Raw genomic sequence first — 22,893 nt, forward strand, 5'->3', positions numbered from 1 at the left:
AAAATGCAAATATTCTGGAAGTGAACCTAATAAATCATGAAAGTCCCTCTTCCTCCAGTTCTACACCCTTTCCCAGAAGTTGAGCATCTTTCCAGAATTTTTTTCTGTGTGTTTGTATATGCATATATATATACAGAAAATAAATAAATTCAAGTGAAATATCTATTTATTTACAAAAATGGGAATATACTTTACCTATACTTACTTTTTTACTATTTCTTAAACAGCTGTTTATATATATAAATATATCTTGTTCCTTTCAATGACTGTGTACTATTCCACAATACAGATGGTTGCACCGTACATGTTCAACCATTGCCCTGTGCCTGGGCATTCTGGTTATCCACAGGTTGCATTTTTATTGGTTGCTTTTGCTGCTGTTGCACATTAGAAACAATACTCCAATCCGATATCTTCTTTAAGCCCCACAAAGCCTCAGTTTGATTTTTCTCTCTTCCTGCAGGGACAAGAGTGTGAATGAGGAGAACAGGAAAAAGAGAGGTTGCAATTCTTTTCTTCCCCCATCACCTCCTTCCCAACTCCCAGCAAGCCTGTGTGTATAGTCGCTCAGTCGTGCCTGACTCTTTGTGACCCTGTGGACTGTAGCCCACCAGGCTCCTCTGTCCATGGGATTCTCCAGGAAAGAATACTGGAGTGGGTTGCCACTTCCTTCTCCAGGGGATCTTCCCAACCCAGGGATCGAACCTGGGTCTCCCACGTTGCAGGCAGACGCTTTACCCTCTGAGCCGCCAGGGAGGCCAGGCCTACATCAATGCAGAAAAAGAGCTCCCTCTGCCAGGAATGCTCTTCTCTTTCTCCCTCTCACTTCATCCTGCAAGTGAGTAACTTCATCCTGCAAGTCACACCTCCTGTTTTATTTCCCCAAGGCCCTGTCCTACCACCCAGAGAGAAGAAGGGCCCCTCTTCCGTGCTTTCATGGCCTTCTCTGCATCGCATTCATTTGGAAGCTTCCTGACTGTGCGCCGGCCCCCGAGGGGACAGAAGGCGCTCACCTGTCCACTGTGTACCCACAGCCACTAGTAGCACAGTTGGGATGGAACACACGCCCCCTGACACAGCTGGTTCCCTGAACTGAAGGGCTTTCAGGTGAGTAGTTCCTGACACAGAATACACTTCGAGTTACCTTTCAATCTGTGTTGAAGCCAACAACGTTAGATTATGAGTCATCTGGATAGCATCTGAGCGTGGAAAGAAATGTCCGGACCTGAAGAGTGCGGCAGAGGTTAAAACAACATGAAATCTCACCACGTTCATCAGTTCTTTCTCTGGCCTACCCCCACACTCATCACATCCATGGGAATCACTTTGATCTCGGCAGTAGGCTCCAGCACACTGAAGAAGAACAAGACCTGTTCTGCAGGTTCTATTTTTAATTTTGATGAAAACTGTTTACCGTGCCCCGCCTATCTCTCGGGCAGGTGGCTTTGATACAACTGGTTGGGTTATGCCCTTCCCTGACTGCCAACCTGCCCATCCCGGTGCCTCCACGAGGGCTGGTGGGAGCTGACCAGCTTCCCAGGGCCTCCAGACTCCCTCCTGTAACACAGGGAGGGCTGCCCAGGGGAGCCTGCTGGAGTAGAAAAGGAGGGAAAATGAGGACAGAAGGGCTGGCGAGGAAGTCCACCGAAGCAGCTGGTAGGTCAGACTCCAGTGCTGAGGCCAACATTTTGAATCCTGAAATTCTAGACTGTACTTTCTTGGGGATGAGCTGGTTAGAAATAGAGCCAGAAAAGGCTTGGGGAAAATGGAGCCCATGGTATGTAAAGCCCAGGACATGCTAATTCCACTGGTTCACCAGATGGTTGCTCCCTAACTTGACCCGTATAAAAATTCTGGAGTGAACTGGCGATAGGCCACGCTTTCTCACTCCAGCTTCCACGGCTGGCCAGTAGACTCTGATATCTACACAGTGGGCCCGACGGTGAGGGAGCCGGACGAGGGCCAGGTGGAGGAGATGGAGATGGAGTGGTATGAGCGCATCTTCCTCCCGTCTGTCATTCCGCAGAGAAGCAAACTGACACCCGGAAAGGTGCAGGGTAAGACGAGTCCCAGTGCTCAGAGCCGGCAGAGGACTGGTTCCCTCCAGGCTGGTCTCTGCGCTTTGCTATGCCTTGCTTTTGGAGTGGGTAGAAGAGGTATCTGCCACACATCTCACATAACCCATGTCTAAGGGAGGATGGGTGTACTACGGCTGAAATGCCTCCTCCACCTGACTTGCCAGTTCCTCATCAAGATCAGACTTTGTTGGTGGTGGTGGTGTTTGGGTTCGTCTCTGGCTGCACTGGGTCTCTGTGGTTGACAGCGGGCTTTCTCTAGTTGCGGAGAGTGGAGGCTACTCTCTAGCTGGGGTGCTCAGGCTCCTCATGGCTTAGTTACCCGCCGGCATGCGGGATCTTAGTTCTGGACTGGGAGTCGAACCCACATGTCCTACTTTGGAAAGCAGATTCTTAAGCCCTAGACGGCCAGGAGAGTTCCCATCTGTACCAGTTTTAGTCTTTGATCTCTAACGTTTTCATTTTTTATAGATGCAAATGCCCCTTGGAGAGACCACACACTGGTGATAGTAAGTTCACTAAAGCTTCTCTGTAAAGCAGTTGAGTAAAGTCATGGGCTAACAAGGAAGAGAGAGACTGAGAGAGATTTGCATGTGTGTTAAGGTTTCCAACCATCCGGAAAAATATGATGTCGAAAGGGAAGAGATGCCTCTGGGTTTGCTTTTTGCCTAGAGATCGGGCTGATATCAGGGACTTTTCCCTTAAGCGTGTTCCTGGTCACTGTGGCCAGAAAGTGAGATGTGGTCACCGTAGTTCATATCCTGGACTGACTGATCCCACAACCATAAACTCCCATTGACCCAGATTCTTCTTGGCAGCCCACAGGAAGATGAATCTACGGTGATCAGCAGATTAATTCTTGAAAGTGGAAGACTGCCAGCAAGATGTGTCAGCAGCTCTCCTTGGCGGTAGAAGGTGGGAGAGCCTGCCTTTTGGGCAAGGTGAGTCCTGGGTCAGTCAATCATTTCTGGGTTCCTGAAGTCAACGGCTTGTTCCCATGCATCAAGTAAGGAGTCTCCCTTCCCTCATCACACGTGGATCGCCAAGGTCATTCCCTTGCTACGAAAGCAGGGCTGCCTCTGAAAATCCTGACAAGTGCCCCTGTTCCAGTGGCTCTGCATTTAGTAGTTATTTTAGGGTTCCTTCTGAACCTTGCTAACCCTTCACATTTCTTCTAAGTTGGAGGAGCCCAGAGTGAAAATTAAGAGATGTGGTATTGCAGCAGCTGAGCCTGCTGGGAGACTGTTTAATGCACTCTGGCCCCCTCTTTCTCTTCGTGTCCCTTGTGAGGATGAATAAAAGAAAGTGAAGCCTCCAACACTCTTTGAGGTCCTTGGGGAGAGGGATTACGGATGGCCAGATTCTGTGGTTTATACATGGTACTTAATAATACCGTGAACAGTTAGACTTTCCCCTCCCTGACAGAATTGGATGACATGCACTCCCAAAGGTTTTCTATGCAATAGAATTTCCTGAAAGTCAACAGAAGTGGAAAGTATCACAGTCTCCCAATAATGATTGACCTCAGGCAAGGTTCTGCTCAATCTTAGAAAGGGGCTGCATTTCCCCTGGGGCAGGCAGAACTCTCCCTCTCTCTGGGGCATCTCAGAGATGGAGTGGTAATGGGAAACACAAGAGCAAGTCTGACTACTGAGATGTAATAAGCCCTGACATTTCTATGCCTGATCCTCATATATATGCCATTATGGTGATTTTTTTCAAGACAGACCTCTAAAACCAGGCCTTCTTCTGTACATGAAGGGGGGCAGAAAGCACAGGGAGAAAGGAGGGACTATCATCATTATAAAAATAAGGGCAATCAGGCATATTGCCAACAAAACTTCTGGAAAAACCAGCCCTGATTTCTGTTTGAAATTCTCCCTTTGAATTATCGGCCAGACTCCAGTGAAATCCTAAACTAAGTTCTTTAGAATACTTGAAATACAAAAATCTATGTAAAAAAGCAAACATTTTAGAAATAGATACACAAAAAGACCTCATGGAAAGCTGGGAGACAGAGAAGGTTTGGTAAGTCAACCCTTTCTAAACTATTTCAGCCTGCCTGGATCTAGACAAGGGAGGAATTTAGAACCCAGTTGCCTGGCTTCTCTCTGCGGCTGCTCAGACATTCTTCAGTGGCTTTGGTGGTTAAAAAAAAAAAAATAGAAAGAAAAAAGAAAAACCCTCACAACTTGCTTTAGAAAGACAAGCGGCTCCCATTCATGACTGTTAGAAATCACAGAAAGCAGACTGAATTTATACCAATCTCATCAATGAAAGATGGCATGTCTCATGTAAAGGCTGCAGTACCATCTGCCCTCCAATACAACGAGGAATTTTATGCTGTTTTTGCATGGTGTGGGTCTTTAAAACAAAGTGATAAATTAAAGTGGCCTCAGTAATGCACCAAAAATGTTAAGCTGTTTTAAGGCAAATGGAGAATGTGGTTTTCTCGTACGAGGAAGGAGTCAGCAGGCAGCAAGGTTTGGAGTTGGCCCTCAAATGAATTCAAGAGAATATCAGCCCATTGGTCCATCTGGTATTGAACTTCAGAAATTGCCCTGTGCCCAGTATTGTGCATGGGCATGCGGATTATTTCAGAGAGATTACTTCGGGGGTTTCCGAGTCCCCAGTTAGTAGAGAAGTTCTTAGGAGAGAATTTGTTTTCATATAATACAAGTTCACCTCCCATCTTCTACAGTTCTCCTAGGCAGCTCAAAACGGCCTTTCTTCAGTCACGGGAGCCACCCACCACTTCTCACCTGTGTCCTCTAAGTCCAGGCCTTATCTCTCCACATTTCACTTAGTTAAATCCTACATCTCACACATCCTTCAAGGTCTAACATAAACCCCCTGTTTTTCCTTAATAATTTCAGCCTGTGATGGGGTCTCATTCTTCTCCTCTCCTATTGCACTTAGGGTGGACCACACCGAGATGTTTAGACGAGCTGTGCAGAGAAAGGGGACGTCCCAGGAGCAGCACGGGCAAAGGCAGACTGAGTGCACCCCAAAGATGCTGGGGGGTGGGGGAGTGGGGGCGAGCCGGGGAGCTGGGAGGAGGAAGGAGGTGGATCTGAGTTCAAATCCAGGTCCCTCTGCTCCCGAGCTCAGTGATACTGGGCAAACCATGTCTGGGAGTCTTGTTCCTCCAGTCTCAAAGCTCTCCCTCAAAAGCTTTTGTGAGTGATTGCCAGTAGTATCTGAAAAACAAATGAATGAATTTATGCTAAAGCCATCTAACCTAAACCAAAGTGGCTCACTGGGATGAGGAGGCATGAGTAGCGGCAGTTTGGGGAAGGCGCTCTGAGTTAGGTCTCCCCAGCGATCCCACCCACAGGGCCAAGTTCTTTTTAGTGGCTGTTGCCCTGTATCAGTTTAGTCTTAGGGAAGTGAATGCATGTGTGGTTGTCTGACTCCCTCACATACTCTGTGAGTATGTAGAATTTTCATGTACTGTCGTGTCCCAGGGGCTGAATCCAGTGCCTCAATAAACTCCCGTGGGAGAAATGAAGAAGTTTACCCTTGATGCCCTGGTAGCATTTTCAAAAGTGCTTTAGAAAGGGTGTCCTGGTGATGGTGTGCCTCACACATTAGAGAGAGTGGGGCTCAGAAGCAGAGCTTTGACAGCTTCTGGACTTGAGAAATTTGTTGTGGGCACATTTTGTTTTGCCAGTGAGGATAGCCCACTTCTCAATCCCAGCAACAGTTTCTGTACTGAGCATCACCACTGAAGAGCTTCCAAGGGAACCCTGCGTTCAGCAGGAACAGGCTTTAACCTGTTTGATTCAATATAATGTTTCTTAATACCAAGATTTATTGAGTGCTAAGTATGTGCTGGGGATTCCCAGGTGACGCAGTGGTAAAGAATCCACCTGCCCATGCAGGAGATGCAAGAGACTCGAGTTCCATTCCTGGGTTGGGAGGACCCCCTGGAGAGGGAAATGGCAACTCATTCCAGTATTCTTGCCTGGAGAATGCCATGGACAGAGGAGGCTGGTGGGCTACAGTCCATGGGGTCGCAGAGAGTCAGACACGACTGAGCATGCCTTGCCACGCCAAGTGTGTGCTAGACTCTGTCCTAAGAACTCCACATGTTGTCTTAGTCAGGGTTTTCCAGAGAAACTTAAACTTTTGCAGGAAGGGAGATTTTTCCGGGGCTTGAAAGGAGGTTCTTGTCTAACATTTTGAAATGAATTGTCCAAGGAGACACATAGGCTGACAAAGCAAGAGACTTTATAGGGAAGGGGCACCTGGGCAGAGAGCAAGAGGGTGAGGGGACCCAGGAGGACCGCTCTGCCACATGGCTCACAGTCTTGGGTTTCACGGTGAGGGATTAGTTTCCAGCTTTTCTTTGGCCAATTGCTCTTACTCAGGGTTCTTCCTGGTGGCACTCGCGTTGCCCAGCCAAGATGGATGCCAGTGAGAAGGATTCTGGGAAGCTGTAAGACACATGCTGCCTCCTTATGACATTTCCCAAATTCCTCTGGCTGGTGGTGACTTGTTCCGTGGTCCTTGCCAGGACCTCCTGTTGAAAAATAACTCACACGTATGGTTACTATGATGCCTGGCCAAGGTAGGTGGTTTCAGTCAGTGTGTTTCTCCTAACAAAACAATAAGAGATTTACATACATGTGTGTAAAGAGATTTATTAAAAGGAGTTCAATAATGTGATTATGGAGGGTCAGAAATCCTCAGAACTGCAGTTGGCAAGTTGGAGGTCCAGAAAAGAACGTGAAGTGCTAGCCCCTCAGTCATGTCCAGCTCTTTGTGGCCCCATGGACTGCAGTTGGACAGGCTTCTCTGTTCATGGAATTTTCCAGGCAAGAATACTGGAGTGGGTTGCCATTCCCTCCTCCAGGGGATCTTCCCGACCCAGGTACTAAATCCAAGTCTTCTGCGTTGCAAGCGGCTTCTTTACCTTCTGAGCTGCTAGGGAGTAGCTATGGGTATGGTTCTAGTTCAAGTTCACATCTTAAGGCAGGCGGTGTAGTCCTAGCTTGAAAACAGGTAGAAAGAGAGAGGGAGAATTCTTCCTTCTTCAGCCATTCTGTTCTATTCAGGCCCTCAGTGGATCCGATGAGGCCCACCCACAATGGGGAAGAAAATCTGCTTTACTCTGATACTTTACTCAGATACTCAGATATTTTGAACTTTGTTCAAACTCACATCCACTGATTCAAATGCTAATTTCACCCAGTGATAACCTCAAAGACACACCCAGAAGAACGTTTAATCTTATGTCTGGGCACCCCATGGCCCAGTCAAGTTAGCACATAAAATTAAACACTTTATATGTGTTAATTCAATTAATCTTCATTACAATTGTGTAGGTAGGTAACATTATTATCCTCTTTACTTGGTGAGCCAGGATTTCTTGGCCAGTCCACCCTCACGGCCAGTAAGTCTACAGCTAGTATAGTGTCCTACACGGCTCCACCCTGTCATCAAAAGCCATCCGGGGCCTTCCCTTCACATGTTCAAGGGATGCTTATTTTATTGTGTTGAATAAGATACTTTAGAAACATCAAATAAAAATTTTTAAATAGCTTATTATTTCTATGTGTTACTTCTGGTCCTTATTCACTTTTACATATAACTTCACACAGGGTCCTGGTTTGCCACAGCTCTACACGTAGACTTAGAAGTTATGTTGGCATAAAGACTAGCATGTTCACCTGGCCCTGGTTAGTCGTTCAGTAACAATAAAAATGGTAATAATCATAACATGAAATAATGATTGCCAATTAAGTTTATTAAGTAATCTTTGTCTAATGAATGTTTAATGCATGTCATTTTCATGGGTTGTGGCTTACTTTCCTGAACATGACCCAAAAAAAATGACCCTCCAGTGGCCTCCCTTATCCCACCTCAAACCACAGCAGATTTCAGAACTTAGTGTTGTCAAACTGAAGATGAGTTGGCTTGCCCAACACGCAGCAGAGCCAGTTTGCTGACACTAGGTTGTAGAGAAGGAAAGTTCAGAATTTATTGCAGGGTGCCAAGCAAGAAGAGTGGGCAGCTCAACTGTTGCTCAAAAGACCCAAACTGCCTGAAGGCTTTCAAGGAAGGATTTTTAAAGTCAGCACTGGGAGAGTCACAGGCCGATCAGCTTGTGGACATTCTTCTGATTGGTTGATGGTGCGATAAGGGTGATTTTTCAGGAAACTTAAACATCAACCTTCTCATTCTAGCCAGTCTGGGATCTACGTATGTGCTTGTGGTCACCACATAGTCACCATCCTCCATCTGGTGGAGGTCTTAATTTCTGCAGAACCGCTCAAAGATAGGCATCAGACTGTTAGGCGCATCCCTCCAGGAGGAGCTAGGAGTCAGCTGACTCCGCTGCTCTAATCATTAACTCTGGAAGTCAGGAGAAGGCAAAAGGGGGCTGGAAGGGAGTTGTGCCTGGAAGGGCCCCCAGGGTCCTGCTCAGCTTCAATCCCCCTTTACCTTTGATACTCACCAGTCCTGAGGGGAATAGAGGCAGGAGAAAAAGGGAATAAGTTTTGAAGGAGAGGTTAACTATAAACTCATTAGGAGAACTCGCTTCCAGGAAGACTCGGTTTAAATACGATTCTCAATCTGCTACTGATTTCTGCCGAGTTGTTCACTTGCTAAACTGTGTCTGACTCTTTACAACCCCATGGATTATAGCATGTCAGGTTTCCCTGTCCTTCACTATCTCCGAGTTTATTCAAACTCACATCCCCTGAGTCAGTGATACCATACAATTATCCCATCTTCAGCGGCCCCCTTTTCCTCCTGCCCTCAATCTTTCCCAGAATTAGGGTCTTTTCCAACAAATTGGCCTTTTGCATCAGGTGGCCAAATACCAGAGCTTCAGCTCCAGCATCAGTCCTTCCAGTGAATATTCGGGGCTGGTTTCCATTGGCATTTCCCTTAGGACCGTTCCTCCAAGATTGGAAGCTGCTGAGTGATAGACCAAAGAACAGAACCTAGGCTTCCTGATTCTTCCTAATTCAGGGAAGCTTTTATCCCAAATGAGCTAGCTTCCTGACACTTTCTTACTAAGATTTTATCACATGCATTTTCCTACTTTGCTTTGGGTCCATGGGCTCATGGCTATAGGAACATAAATGTAGTAACTGTGTCAGGAGTTACAAAAACACGGTGAACCTGCCCCGTTCTACTTGCTCCTCACCCCTGGCAGGCATTATTAATGGGTCAGAGCGTGGTCTTCCCTGAGTTCAGGCTTAGTTCACATCCTTCCCAACACATTGCTCCAGGCAGTCATTACAGAGAGCTGGTTCTGAGCATGAGCCTCCTTGCTCTCCCTGGATGGAACAGTGATGGCAAACTTGATCCTACTTTTCCTTCCCTTAGTATTTGGCCTTGGTCCTATGATTGTGGCTCCAATACTGAACTACTATTTTCTTCTTTAAAAAAAATTTTTTTTAATTATGAAAGTATGATAACACATTTACAGGAGACTTGGAAAATACAGAACAAAGTTACATATAGTTCCACTGTATATTACATTTGTTTTTTTAAGTATATAAATTAAGATTTTTAGTTGGAGTTTTAATTTCAAACTCTGAAAAATTAATAGAATGAATAGACACAGAAGTAGAAGGATATAGGAGACCCTAAAAGCACTGTGAACCAATTCAACGTAATTAAGATTTATACAATTTTCACACAACAGCAAGGTACAAATTCTATTCAAGTTCCCATAGACTATAAACCTGGAACATATTCAGGGACATAAAACAAGGTATAAACATTTCACGGTCTAAAGGTATTGAAATCATACAGAGTCTGTTCTCTTATCACTGTGGAATTATGTTAGAAATCAGTATCAAAAGATATTTGAAAATAACCCACATATTTTCAAGTGCAGCATTGCACTGCTTTCTCCTTCTGCTTGAGAGAACCTATTCTGAAAACGGTTACTCAGCTTGGAAGCTACTTTTCTTCCCAAATAGGTTCCCAAAACACTCGACCTGGGGGACTCACACTGAACCTATTTATTTTGCATGCTTAGAACTCCCTACATGATTGGCTGAAGCTTACACAGCTGTGTTCACGAGGGAATAGCAACTAACCCCAGGCTAGCTGACTCTGTGTGCAGTGCTCTTTTCACCACTCTGCCCAGCCGACTCTGGGCTTTATCAGACAGAACAGCAAAAATGTTCCTAGGACCTGACACGTGTAAACACGCCTCCACCACCCCAGCCATGGCAGCTTGCCAAGACAGGAATGAAGCCAAATTTAGTGGGTCCTTCAGCCCGATGACCCCGGTGGAAACAATCTCCTGATATAGAACAGGCAGAGCCAGAGAAAAATGTGCTGTCCTACAAAGAACAAAGCCTGGAATGATTCATCCTCCTCATCCTGGTGATTTATCCCTGGACACGGTCATTCATACGTGGCTGTCAGCAACTTTGCAGGAATTCTAATCTGGATGTTCGTCCTGAACACATAATTCCCTCCTTACTTCCTCCGGGTTCCCAAACATTCAGAAGTTTCCTGGGCATGCTTTCCTGCCTGTCCTCTTGGTGTATAGCCAAATAGTCTGGGGGCCTTGGGTAACTCTTTTAGCTTCTCTAGACCTCAGCTTTCTCATCCTTAAAAATCAGGAACCGAAAGAGCTGGTCTCAAAGATCCCTCCTGGACCTAAAATCCTATGACAAGACACATTTAGGAACCCCTTTTAAATAAACAACGTATTTGGATTTCCTGTATCTTACAGCTTGACTGTTTACCTATGCACCAATGGGACCCTGCAGGGAGGATGGGGCAGGGCCTCGTGGGGGGTGTGGCCTCTGGGAAGGGACCCACCGCCTTCCCAATCCACTGCGGTCCTCTCTCCCACTTTGCCACGGAGACTGCTCCCGCTCAGGTCACTCATGATTTATTCACCGCCGCATTCACATACTTTATAAAGTAAAAGAAAATTATACAAACACTATGAATGTATTCTTTCAAAAAGTCAACAAGGCATTGTATGTATATATACGAAGTCACGTGCATATGTAAACATTTACAAATATGCCATTTTTTTTTCAAGGGGGACTTATTCTGGGTGTTTTAGCTTAGTTTTATTTTTACTGAAGTGGGATCAAATGGAACATATACCTTTGTAATATGCTTTTTGACTTTAATATGTCCTGGAGCTCTTAACCGTGTCAACCTGTGTAGTCTTTCTTTTTATAACTGCTGCAGAGGGTCCCTATATCATGTTTTAACTACTTCTTTTTGCTAAGGACAAGAGTCTGGTGGCTCAGTCAGTAAAGAGTCTGCCTGCGATGCGGAAGACCCAGATTCAATCCCAGGGTTGGGAAGATCCCCTGGAGAAGGCAATGGCAACCCACTCCAGTGCTCTTGCCTGGAAAATCCAATGGACAGGAGCCTGGGGGGCTACATCCACAGGGTGACAAAGAGTTGGACAAGACTGAGAAATGAGTAAGTTTCACTTTCTCCATTGATGATATTTGGTTTGCTTCTAGGATTCTGCTGTCTCAAAAAAAAATTAAAATAAACTAATATTATTGTCTACACATTTGACCATTTCTCTAAGATAGGCAGAAGAAAAACTGTTGAGTTTATAGAAATGCACATTTTAAAATTTGAAGAATTCAGCCAACTGATTCTTCAATATGGTAGTGCCAATGGGCATATCCATTCCCCCATATTTTTATTGATCTTTCATTGCCTTTTTTTTAAATTACAGCAAAGTTGAGCACATTTACAAGTTTTTGGCCATGTATATTTCTTTCATGAATTGACTATTTGTACCTGTTGCTTATTTTTCAGTTAGGTTGCTTTTCTGTATTATCAGCTTATAGAAGTGTTAAAAGTTTTTTCAAAAAATGAACTCAAGCATTCATTACCAAGTTTCAACTCCTGGTCAATATATTTTCTTGTCCCCATGCTATTATTTTGAAGCAAATCCCCAACATCATACCATTTCATTTGTTAACATTTTAGCTAGTAAATCTAAAAAGAAAAATCAAAGCTCTTAAAAACTCCATCATATATAATAAGAAAAATAATTCCCTAATGGCATCAATTATTCAGGGTTTATAGTTCCTCCATTAGCTCTTTTATTTTTAAAAAAATAATTACCTCAATGTCATCAAATATCCAGTAAGTATTTAAATTTCCTCAATTGTCTCATAAATCTTTTTTTAACAATCTCTTTGAATCCAGATCCAAAGAATGTCTATGAATTTTAATTGGTTAATATGCCTTTTAAGTCTCTTATAATTAATAGGTTGTTTCTCTCATTTGTTGAAGAATTCTGGCTATTTTTTCCTATGAAGTTTCCCACAGCCTGGATTTTGCTAACTGCCTCTGATGATACTATTTAACACATTCCTGTGTCCTGTATAGTCCGTGAATGCTTGCAGTTAGATCTAAGGCTTGATCAGGTTGCTGTTTTGACAAGAATGCTTAATAGATGTGTTACATATTTCCAACAAGACCACAGAATTCTGGCTGTCTCTTTGTGAGGTAAGCAGTCATTCACGGCTGTGTTGGTCTGGGTACACTCAGGGAAACAGAATCCACACAGTAATTCACATAGGGGACGTTTAATATAAAGAATTATTCATTCTGATAGGAAAGTAACTATGAAGATATAAAGAGACCCCCTACTGGGTATCCTTTAAGAGAGGGCCCTCGGGGAAAATAAGCTTGGCCAGAGGGGCTCCCTCAAGGCTGGGGCTGCATCTCAGCTGGAAGAGGCATGGCTGAGCACACAGGTTGGAGGGTAAGTTCACTGGGATGCTCGGTCAGAGTTCAGCCGCCAGGTGAGCAAGCCGGAAAGGGGTACGGATGCAGGCGAGCGGAAGCTGGTGAGTACTGCTCTGGGGAGAAGGCCTGGTGTGTGGCGCTCACGTTGGAAGTATGGTGGGAAGCAGCATTTTGGGGTACAGGCCAGCTGATGCTGGCGATTAGGATACAGGAGGAGGTGGGGTTCCACGGCAAGTGTGAGGCCTGGAGGGCACATCCAGAGCACAAGGGCTGGGGTGAGTCGGTCACCGGGCCCAGGCCGGGGGCCGCGGGTCTCTGAGAACTCTGCAACCTGCAGAGTCTGGGCACGAGGCTGAGGGGGGCCCCACGGCTGACCGGCCGGCAGCCCGCCCGCGGGAGCCGAGAAAGATCAGGGCACCAGGCCCGAGAAGCCCCTTTGTCCTGCGGTGTCCCTGCAGCGCCCTCTACTGATGAAGACTCACATCGCGCTCATCGTGAAAGAGTCCTGTCTCATCACAGGCAGGTGCTGGAGGGGGATCCCGCCGGGAAGGAATGCACTGATGAGGGACACAGTGCCCGGTGCCCAGGCTCAGGATTTCGTCCATGGCTGCGATTCTAGCCACCCTCAGATGGTGGCTGGACTCATCGGTCCTCGAGGGAGGATCTTCCCACGTCTCTTCACCTGCCCTGAGACACAGCGTGTACCAGGACGCGGCTCTTGCCCCGCGGCCCCCGTTCTTCCTCTTCTCGAATAATCTAGGTCCCTAGAGTCAGAGCACTCTTCGCTCATCCATCGGGTCTAATCTGAACTGATTCTGTTTTGGCCTTCGTGCAGCTCCTTTCCCCTCTGGTCCAGTGCCCGATTCCAGGACAAAGCTGCTTTCTCATCACCTCCTGAATCTTAACTCTGCCCGTAAATCCTCTGAACAGAGTGTTTGGGAAGTGGGACTTCTCATTCACACCTTGTGCAAGCCTCACCTTGTGAAATGCATGTCATTGTCCTGGTTTTACAGATGGGGCACCTGAGGCTTAGAAAGGTGAGCAAGTGCTTCCAGACACTTCCAGAACAAGTTCCAATTGGCAATGGGTGGAGGTGGGATTAGAACCTGAGTCTGCTTAACTCTGACTCAGGAGAGCTTGCCACCCCCTGGGGGCACTCGCAGCTTCCTGCTTATTTCTCTTCTGGTAACTTCAGACTCACTTGTCTCCTGGCTTCTCACCAATTCTGCTTTCTTCTGAATTTCCGGGTCATCTAGTATTCTCCGAGAGTGTCATACTGAGTGAAGTGAGTCAGTCAGAGACAGAGAAACATCCTATGCCATCCCTTATATGTGGAATCTAAAAAGAAATGATACAAATAAACTTACAAAACAGCAGGAGAGCCACAGACTTAGAAAACGAACTTATGGTTACCGGCAGCGGGGGCGGGATACTTAGAGAGTTTGGGATGGTCATGTACACACGGCTATGTTTAAAATCGATAACAAGCGAGGACGTACTGCATAGCACATGGAATGTTACATCGTCGCCTGAGTGGAAGGGGGTTTGGGGGAGAATGGATATGGCTGACTCCCTTTGCTGTTCATATGAAACTATCACAGAATTGTTAACTGGCTGTGCATCAGTACAAAATAAAAAAAATTAAAAAAAAAAAAAGAACGTGTTCTCCCAGAATCATCACTGAAAAACTTTCTTCTAGGATCACCTCCTCCAAGATCCAATTCAGATCTTGATTAGTTTTTAAGTGAATTATGTTTTATCTGCGGCCGCGCTGGTTTTTCTCCAGTCGCGGCGAGCCCGGGCCGCCGTCTAGTTGCGGCTGCCTCCCTTGCTGAGGAGTCAGGCTCTCGGGTACACGGGCTTCAGCAGCCGCGGCTTCTGGGCTCCAGGGCACCGGCTTAGCATTTGTGGCCCATGGGCTTAGTCGCTCTGCGGCGTGTGGCATCTTCCCAGACCAGGGATTGAACCTGAGTCTCCTGCGCTGGCAGGCGGATTCTTCAGCACTGAGCCTCCTGGGAAGCCCCAGGTCTTTATTTTTTTACCTGGGGTTTCTTCTCTAATAGTTGCTTAATAACATCTCTTTGCATTTAGCTCCGTGCAATTTAATTGCAGCTTATTTTCTCTGGTCTCAGGTTGATGAGACAGATACCTAAACCCTCTCTAATTGTGAAGATGCTGTTTTTACCTCCTCCATCACCCTGTCCCTGACAAATACACACACGGATGGAAGGGAGTGTGGCTAGAGGTGAGAATTTCTCTTCCCAGAGACGGTTACACTATTCAAGGGATTGTAAAGCCAGAAATAAACAATCTGGAGCCCGGCACAGACGTGAAAACTGGCCGTCTTCATCCCCTATTCTCAGGAAGCCAGGATCTTGCTGTGAAGTCCTGAGCATGCCATCTGGGCAGAGACGGCTACGGAGCACATTGAGATCTTGCTCCTCTTCCTTCTCCAGTTCATCCGTCCTCCTTCAACAAGTCACCTGCCACTTCTCCCTTTCTCCTGAGTCATGTCCTCCACCCCATCGTTATCACTGACGCTGCCTGGTCTTCCGTAGCCCCCCACCCCTCTATCCCTTCCTTCTGGTCCATGGTCCCCGCTCTTCCTCCTTCCTTCCTCCTCCCCGGGCTTTACTGGCAAAATCAAACAAAATAACAAAAGGACGGGGAATAAGTAAACAGCTGCCTGCCCCGCTCGCTCGTGGCAGTCCCTGGAAGCCGCTTCCTTCACCTCCGTTGACAGAGTGTCTCTGCTTTTCAAAGCGTTTGGCCCTCATTCAAGGCCGGTCCCAGCGGCCGTGGAGTCACTGTGTTGAGATGAAGGTGCATCTAGGCAGTTTCTATATTTAGGCGCAATTGTGTTTCTGGAAAAGGCTGCACACCACATAATAGGAAATCCTGAGAGTGTGAAGACTGTTTCTCGCTGGTCGAAGCACTGTTGTCTTTGGCTGTTCTGACAACAGCAGAAACCTTCGAGTGAGCGGGCAAAGGTGGACGGGGCAGCAGGACCGAGGGGCCCGGCTGCTCCGGGTAGATGAGAAGCAGTGAAGTGGGGGGAGTGGGAATGGCTGGGGAAGGTGATTGAAAACTGTAAGTGAAAGCAAATGAAGTTACGGAATCCTGTCACAGGATGAAAAAAAAACAACTGGTCACTTGGGGAAAATATCTGCGGAAATGAGGTCAGCGAGAGCAAGGCACTGCCTGCTCAGTGTATGCTTCTATAGACATGGTCCTTGATTAAGTGAGACGTAATGGGCGCAGTCAATGGTGATAATGATGACAGTCAATGGTGATGACCGGGGACCTGCCATTCATTCAGAACCTGCAGGGTGATGGAGGAGGTAAAAACAGCATCTTCACACCTAGAGAGGGTTTAGGTATCTGTCTCAGCAACCTGAGACTGGAGAAAATAAACTGCAATTAAATTGCATGGAGCTAAATGCAAAGAGATGTTATGAGGCAACTGTTAGAGAAGAAACCCCAGGTAAAAAAATAAAGACCTGGGGCTTCCCAGGAGGCTCAGTGGTGAAGAATCCGCCTGCCATTGATGCGGACCGTGATGATCGTGTTGGAGAAAGCCATCGCTATTTTATTTAGGCTTAAGGAACTGAAGACTCAGCTGGGAGTCTCTGGAGAGTTCTGAAGCAGTGCTTTCTCATCCTTACATGTACATATGAATCACCTGGGGTATTGCATTTGCAAGCTGGTTCTGATTCAATAAGTTGCAGACAAGTGTGAGATCCTGGATTTCTGATAAACTTGCTGGCGAGTTCTGCCAGCCAATCAATACATCGTTCTGTTTGTATACAGGGAGGGATGTGAAGTATGAAAGTGTTAGTCGCTCAGTCTTGTCTGACTCTTTGCCTCGCCACGGACAGCAGCCAGCCAGGCTTCTCTGTCCATGGGGTTCTCCAGGCAAAATACTGAGAGGGTTTCCATTCCCTTCTCCCGGGGATCTTCCCGACCCAGGGATTGAACCTGGGTCTCCCGCACTGCAGGCAGATGCTTTGCCGTCTGAGCCACCAGGGGAGCCCACAGCGGGGGATGGGAGGACATACCTGGGGATGGGTCTTTAGAGCGTTGGGAGGGGTTGGGAGTCAGGGTTGGGAGACAGCGAGTAAGGCAGGGTTTATTGACATGGGGCACTCATGATTCAGGATTCATATCCTGGTGAGGGCACAGAAGACACTCTGGTTACTAGAGTGATGAGGAATCCACTAGTAAAGGGTGGGGGACACCGACATCCTGTCGTCCGCAGGCCAAGACTGACTGCAGGGGATGCTGCATTAGACTTGGGCTCCGTGCTCATCCTGAAGTACCAAAGGCCAAATGGAGGCACTTAATCATCAGAGGCAAGCTGGAGGTGACTGTCATGGTGAGACGTAAGGCAGACGCACAGTCTGGGCTTTGACCTGCAAGGGCCTCTGGCGGTGACAGGCCGGTGTGTGTAGGGGCAAGGTCATAGGCAGCCCTTGGCGGTGATACTTGACCTGTGTATCCGAAAAGGTCAAGAGCAAATGAGCAGAAGGCTGGTATCAGCAGCCGCTGTGAAAAATCACCGTCTCTCCTCCAGTTTTTAGACAGGAGTCCGTTCTCAGACCCAGAGTACATTATTAAAGGGGGGATCAGGTGCTTTTCAGGCTTCCCAGGTGGTGCTAGTGGTAAATGCAGGAGTGGCGTGATGACAGTCAACGGTGATGACTGGGGACATCTGCCTGCCAATGCAGGAGACATAAGAGACACAAGTTCAATTCCTGGTTGGGAAGATCCCCTGGAGGAGGGCATGGCAACCCACTCCAGCATTCTTGCCTGGAGAATCCCATGGACAGAGGAGCCTGGTGGGCTACGGTCCATTGGGTTGCAAAGAGCGGGACACAACTGAAGTGACTAACACACACACAGGTGCTTTTCCGGAAGAATCGGGCAGCATACCACGTCAGATATGTTTGGAAGCTCATCCCCTAATCTTCCCCCAAATCCCACAGCCATTGACCACAGTAATTCTATGCTAGGGGAAGGAGACTACCGAGGTCTTTCAAGGATCTGAGTCGGCACTGATAATAGAGGGCCCAGACCACCTGCACGGCCCCCTGTTAGAGTGGTGTGCACAAAGCCGTGTGATGAATGTCTCAAATCAGTCTCAAAATGGGTCCAGATTGGGTCTGTGAACCGCACGGAGATCTCTTCCCCATTTCAGAGGTATGCTGGTAAACCTGCTCTCCCCAAAGAAGGAGAAGATAGAGGAGGAGGGGGAGGCAGGGGAGAAGGAAGAGAAAAGAAAAAAAGCCCTCGCCTAAACACATGCCCTTTACTGATTTTTATGTAGTCCATGCTCCAACCACGGCTAACTTCCAGCCACCGGCATGAAGTCGTTGAACACGACCTGGGGAAAAGATGCCTCAGACTCTCCCTGTAGAAACAGGGTGGACGCACAGTGGGACTCACCTGGAGGCCTTCAGCCCGCGGGCCAGGGCCCGCAGCTGTTTGGGTGAATCATCTCTTTCCTTCCACCCGAGCCTTGCTGACACGGCCGTAATTGTTGGTCTAGCGGCGCCGAGGAGTCACAGCGCAGGTCAGGGCAGCAAACACTGTCTAACAAGGCATCCGGCTGCGGGGAGGCCTTCGTCTAACTCCCAGGCGAGGGGCGACTGCTCTCCTCTGGCAGGTGGGAGGCGGCGACTCTGCCAGCCCAGAGCTCCAGGAACCTGAGGGTTCAGGCTCACCTCCCAGGGTTTCCCATCGCCGGTCCTGGGTGCCACGCCCTTCTCCTCCGGGCCCTCGCGTCCCTGCAGAAGACACGCCATGGCTGTGATCCAACCTGCTCTGTTACTGCAGCCCTCTGACAATCAGGTTCTAGACCTGGCTTTCTTCCTGACCAGCCCTCAGTTGCAGGGGATGAGGATTTTAAAACACGCTGCCGTGGAAGCTTTCTGGTTTTCACACTGTGTTCTAAGCTGACGGTTTGCTGCACTGAGACTGTTGTTTTCTTCCTTTAGGTTTCAACAGTAGTTAACCACAGCTCAGCAACTCTCTAGACTCAGACGTGCCGGAGCTGTTACATGAGCTGGTGCACCCCCTTCCAGCAGATTCCATCTGACCTCACTGCAGATGAGAATTTTAGAGAACTCACACATAGCTGAGTGAGATAAGAATCTTAGAGAGCCTGTCAGAACTTCCCTTAACACCAACAGTGGGGTCTCCAGCATTGGGCTGATCAGTGATCCAGTTCCACAGCTCCATCCTCGGGGTGTTCGTCTAGGACAACGTCCAGCACCAGCTGTCGTAGGTTATTGCTGTTGTTCAGCTGCTGAGTTCTGTCTGGCCCTTACGACCCCATGGACTGCAGCGCACTAACCCCTCTGTCCTCCACCATCTCCCGGAGCTTGCTCAAACTGGTGTCCATGGAGTTGGTGATGCTACCTAACTATCTCATCCTCTGCCACCCTCTTCTGCTTTTGCCTTCAATTTTCCCCACCACTGGGATCCTTGACAGATGGATTTGAGTCTAAATATTTTATTTTTGAGAGGATCCCAGGAAGCACCACAAAGAAAGGCAGGGGCCTGATAAAGGGAGTGCAATCCAATAGGCACCCTCTGGAGAACACTGGGGCTTCATGGCACTGGGAAATATTCTGGACCATTCCTCAGAGTTGTCCACTGTCCTGAGGGGTGAGGAAACTGATGTGTTAATCCACCCACATCTCAGCTATCATTGCTTGAGGGCTGTGTCTGGCATGATATTAACTCCTCGGCAGCCCCGAACAGCCCTCGGCAGAGGAAAATCTGCCATTTACAAGAGGGAGCCATAGGTCTTTTGAGGCGCTTGCCAAGGAGATGTGGGCTGGGCACGTGAGTCCCTGCTGCAAGCTGGGGTTGTAGAGCTGAGTTAAGGGTCACTTCACCCTGGCGGCAGCAGCAATGCCAAAACGAATTCAGAGTAAAGCCAGCCCAAGTGGGGACTTTCCAAGCGGAAAGTCTTGGGGAAAGGGAGACCTCAGTGCTGGAGCCAGCGATGACATGATGGCTGGGAACCACAATTCCAGCTGAAGATGGGAATGTCGCCCTGCCACGTGGGATGAGTCACCCACCACGCCAGTCCTTGCGAGACTCTTCACAGCCTGGGGTGAGCCCCGAGCCAGTTCCCAGGAGACTCTCCGCGGATGCTGGGAGACGTGGTCCACAGATGGGTTGGTGGTAATTTAGCTGCTCAGTCGAGTCTGACCCTGCGACCCCATGCCTGTGGCCCTCCAGGCTCCTGTGTCCATGGATTCTCCAGGCAAGAATACTGGAGTGAGATGCCCTTTCCTTCACCAGGGGATCTTCCCCACCCAAGGACAGAAACAGGTCTCCTGCATCGCAGGCAGATTTTTTACCGACTGAGCTACCAGGGAAGCCCACGATGGGTTAATCTGACAAATTAACACTGTGCTTTCAGGTAACAACCCGTGATCCCAGCAAAAAAGGCCCCTGACGGAGTGAAACTCTCCTCAGATGAGAGTTTCAAGCACAGGCTGTAGGAAGTGATAGATATACAGGTTTTGGGTTTTGTTTGTTTTTGTAGGGACTCTCACAGGATATTGAGAATACTAAAAGCAACTACTAAACATTGCTATGGAGTTCTTGGAGCACTTTCACATATTCACTAGTTCAGTCGACTTTCACAAGCCGGTGAAGACAAATACGGCGGAGGTTTGTCCTCATTTTAGAGATCAGAACACTGAGATGCAGAGAGATTAGTGACTCACTGCAAGGTCCTGATACCACGTAGTGGTTGGAGAACAGGTTCAACCTCCAATCTCTGACTGCCTGTCACTCAGAGCTTGTTCCTAGAGCAGCATTTCTCCCATTAGCTTAAAAGAGCACCTGGTAGCAGCGACGTGCCAGGTATGCTTCAGCATCCCCGGTGCCGGCATATTCTCAGTATCTAATATCTGTATGTTAAGCAAATGAATTTTGAAGTCCCTCCAGAAGGCTTGCAAACTGATACAGCAGCTTTCATCAACTCCCCTGTCTTTCGTCTCTCCTCCTAGCTACGCCTGCACACACACACACACACACACACACTCTTCTCTCACACATACATTCACACACACACACAAACACACACGCTTCAGTCCTGCACGCTATACTCCACCCCCCCACCCCCGAGTTTATTGAGACCAAGTAGACATGTAAAACTGTAAATTATTTAAAGTGTACATCGTGGTGATTTGATATACATATAGATAGGGAAAGCATTCCCCTGTTTAGTTCATTAACACATCCATCACATTTATTTAGAACATTTGAGTTCTGCTCTTTGAGGAAATTTCAATTAAACAAGGCATTTTTGATACTTCTTGGAAAGCCTTGGAGAAACTGAGAGATCTAAAGACTGAGAAGGAATCAGCGCTAACCTGACGTTTATCAGGACACCCACACTGCTCTCTGGACGCGTCTTTGCAGTTGGAAGGTGGAATCTCGGCGCAGTCCTGACGTTCACCAGCCTCCTGGGGTCTGCTCTCCCAAGGTCAGGCCTCCCTTCGGCGGCGTGCAGTGCCCGCTAGAGCCACGAGAGGGCGCCAGCGGCGCGGAGAGCGGCCTGCGTCAGGACCGCCGCTCCGGAGGCCGGGCTGGACCCGGAAGAATCCCGAAAGTCTTCTGAACCGAGCGCCCAAGCGAGGGGCAGGCGGAGACCGCGAGGGGCAGGAAGCAGAACGGAGAGACCGAGAAAACCCAGAACTGTGGAGTAAAACGGGCGGGGAGGGGCGGGTGCTAAAACTGTAATTCATCATTTCATACTAAAGAAATCCAGGGGAACTTTCATTTCTACTTTGCTCTGTTCTCGTTGTTTTTCCAGAACAAATGTACATTTTCACAATTAACAGCGAATAAATAAGCATATATTTAAAACAAATGGGGAAGATAGATAAACTAAGCAAAATGATGGGAAAATCCTGTAGTTGCTCCGGAGTTCTGGGACAAATCAATGTCATTTCAGGGTTTTTTTTTTTTTTTGCTTTGTTAGCAGGCACTGCCCCCACAGCTCCTTTCCCTGACTCACTCTTATGAATCGTAATTGTCTTCTGAACAACCTATCTTTAGCCTGAAATCAGTATAAATTAATAGTAGATAGTTTCACTGTTTTGCAATAATTCTTAACTGAAGCTGTTATTATTTCTACTTCTTTATGAAGATAAACCCCTAAATGATTGATGCCATTAATGAGCTATAAATGCAACTGGTAAAACTTCATTAGAAACAATAGTAAAATTATTTTAGTTGCCTCTTGGAAGCCTCTGTTCAGAGCATTGCTTTTGTGTATCCTGAGAGGTACGGCTATAAAGCAATGGGAATGAATTTAATTAACCATCTTAGACCTCATGTATGTAATTGACACTTTTCCTGCAAATCACAAGAACCAGTATGATTATTACAGGCATCAAAGCACTTGGCTTAGGAAATTGCCCTCTGAGTCCATTTAGAAAACATACCCAAGGAAAAAGAAATCAATTTATGTCATGCCTCTTTGGGACTCCAAATGTTATTAGCCGTCTTAAAATGTGTTTTACTCATTTGAATATAGCCGCAGGTGTCTCAAAGCTTTTCTGGAGATTAATCCACCCTCAGAGGATGACACTCACCACCTCCATTAGAGGCTATGGGAGAGAAGCGGGTGGGGGAGTTAAGAGAATCTGGCCTTGGTGCTGGGGCTGGAGCTCTCTGTTTGATGGGAGAGGAGGTGGAATGCTCATGTTGTCTTTGAAGAGTGCCCTCTTAGACTCTCCCTGGTACCCACACAACTGAGAGGAGCCTAGGGTAAGCCTCTGTTTACTCTCCCACCCCCAGAGGTGGGCCCTGAGGCAGCTGAACTTATTCTGTCCCCAAGCTTCAATCATTTATATATCATAAATACATTGAAAGGGCTAATGTCAGAACTAAAAACTAGAACTGGAAGATATCTAGAAGCATCTATATGGAGGGCTGATGAAAAATTCATTTCTTCGTTAAAATATCATAGGAAGTATTGAATTTATATGAAACTTCCAAATAAAATCTTTGAACATTTTAAGTAAGAGAATGGTTTGCTTCTATCTACATGGTTTTCTTCCTTCCTACC

At 47.3% G+C, this 22,893-nt stretch overlaps 1 long non-coding RNA gene across 1 annotated transcript; it reads right to left on the reverse strand.

Annotated features, from left to right (window-relative positions):
* Positions 1-339: 339 nt before the first annotated feature.
* Positions 340-21,319, reverse strand: LOC110133471 (uncharacterized). The gene is made up of 3 exons (XR_002312777.2): positions 21,191-21,319; positions 1,145-1,225; positions 340-457 (listed from the first exon to the last, which is right to left on the reverse strand). It is a non-coding gene; the product is annotated as an uncharacterized lncRNA (long non-coding RNA).
* Positions 21,320-22,893: the final 1,574 nt, after the last annotated feature.

This window comes from Odocoileus virginianus, chromosome 4, assembly GCF_023699985.2.
Source record: "Odocoileus virginianus isolate 20LAN1187 ecotype Illinois chromosome 4, Ovbor_1.2, whole genome shotgun sequence".
Lineage (NCBI taxonomy): Eukaryota > Metazoa > Chordata > Mammalia > Artiodactyla > Cervidae > Odocoileus > Odocoileus virginianus.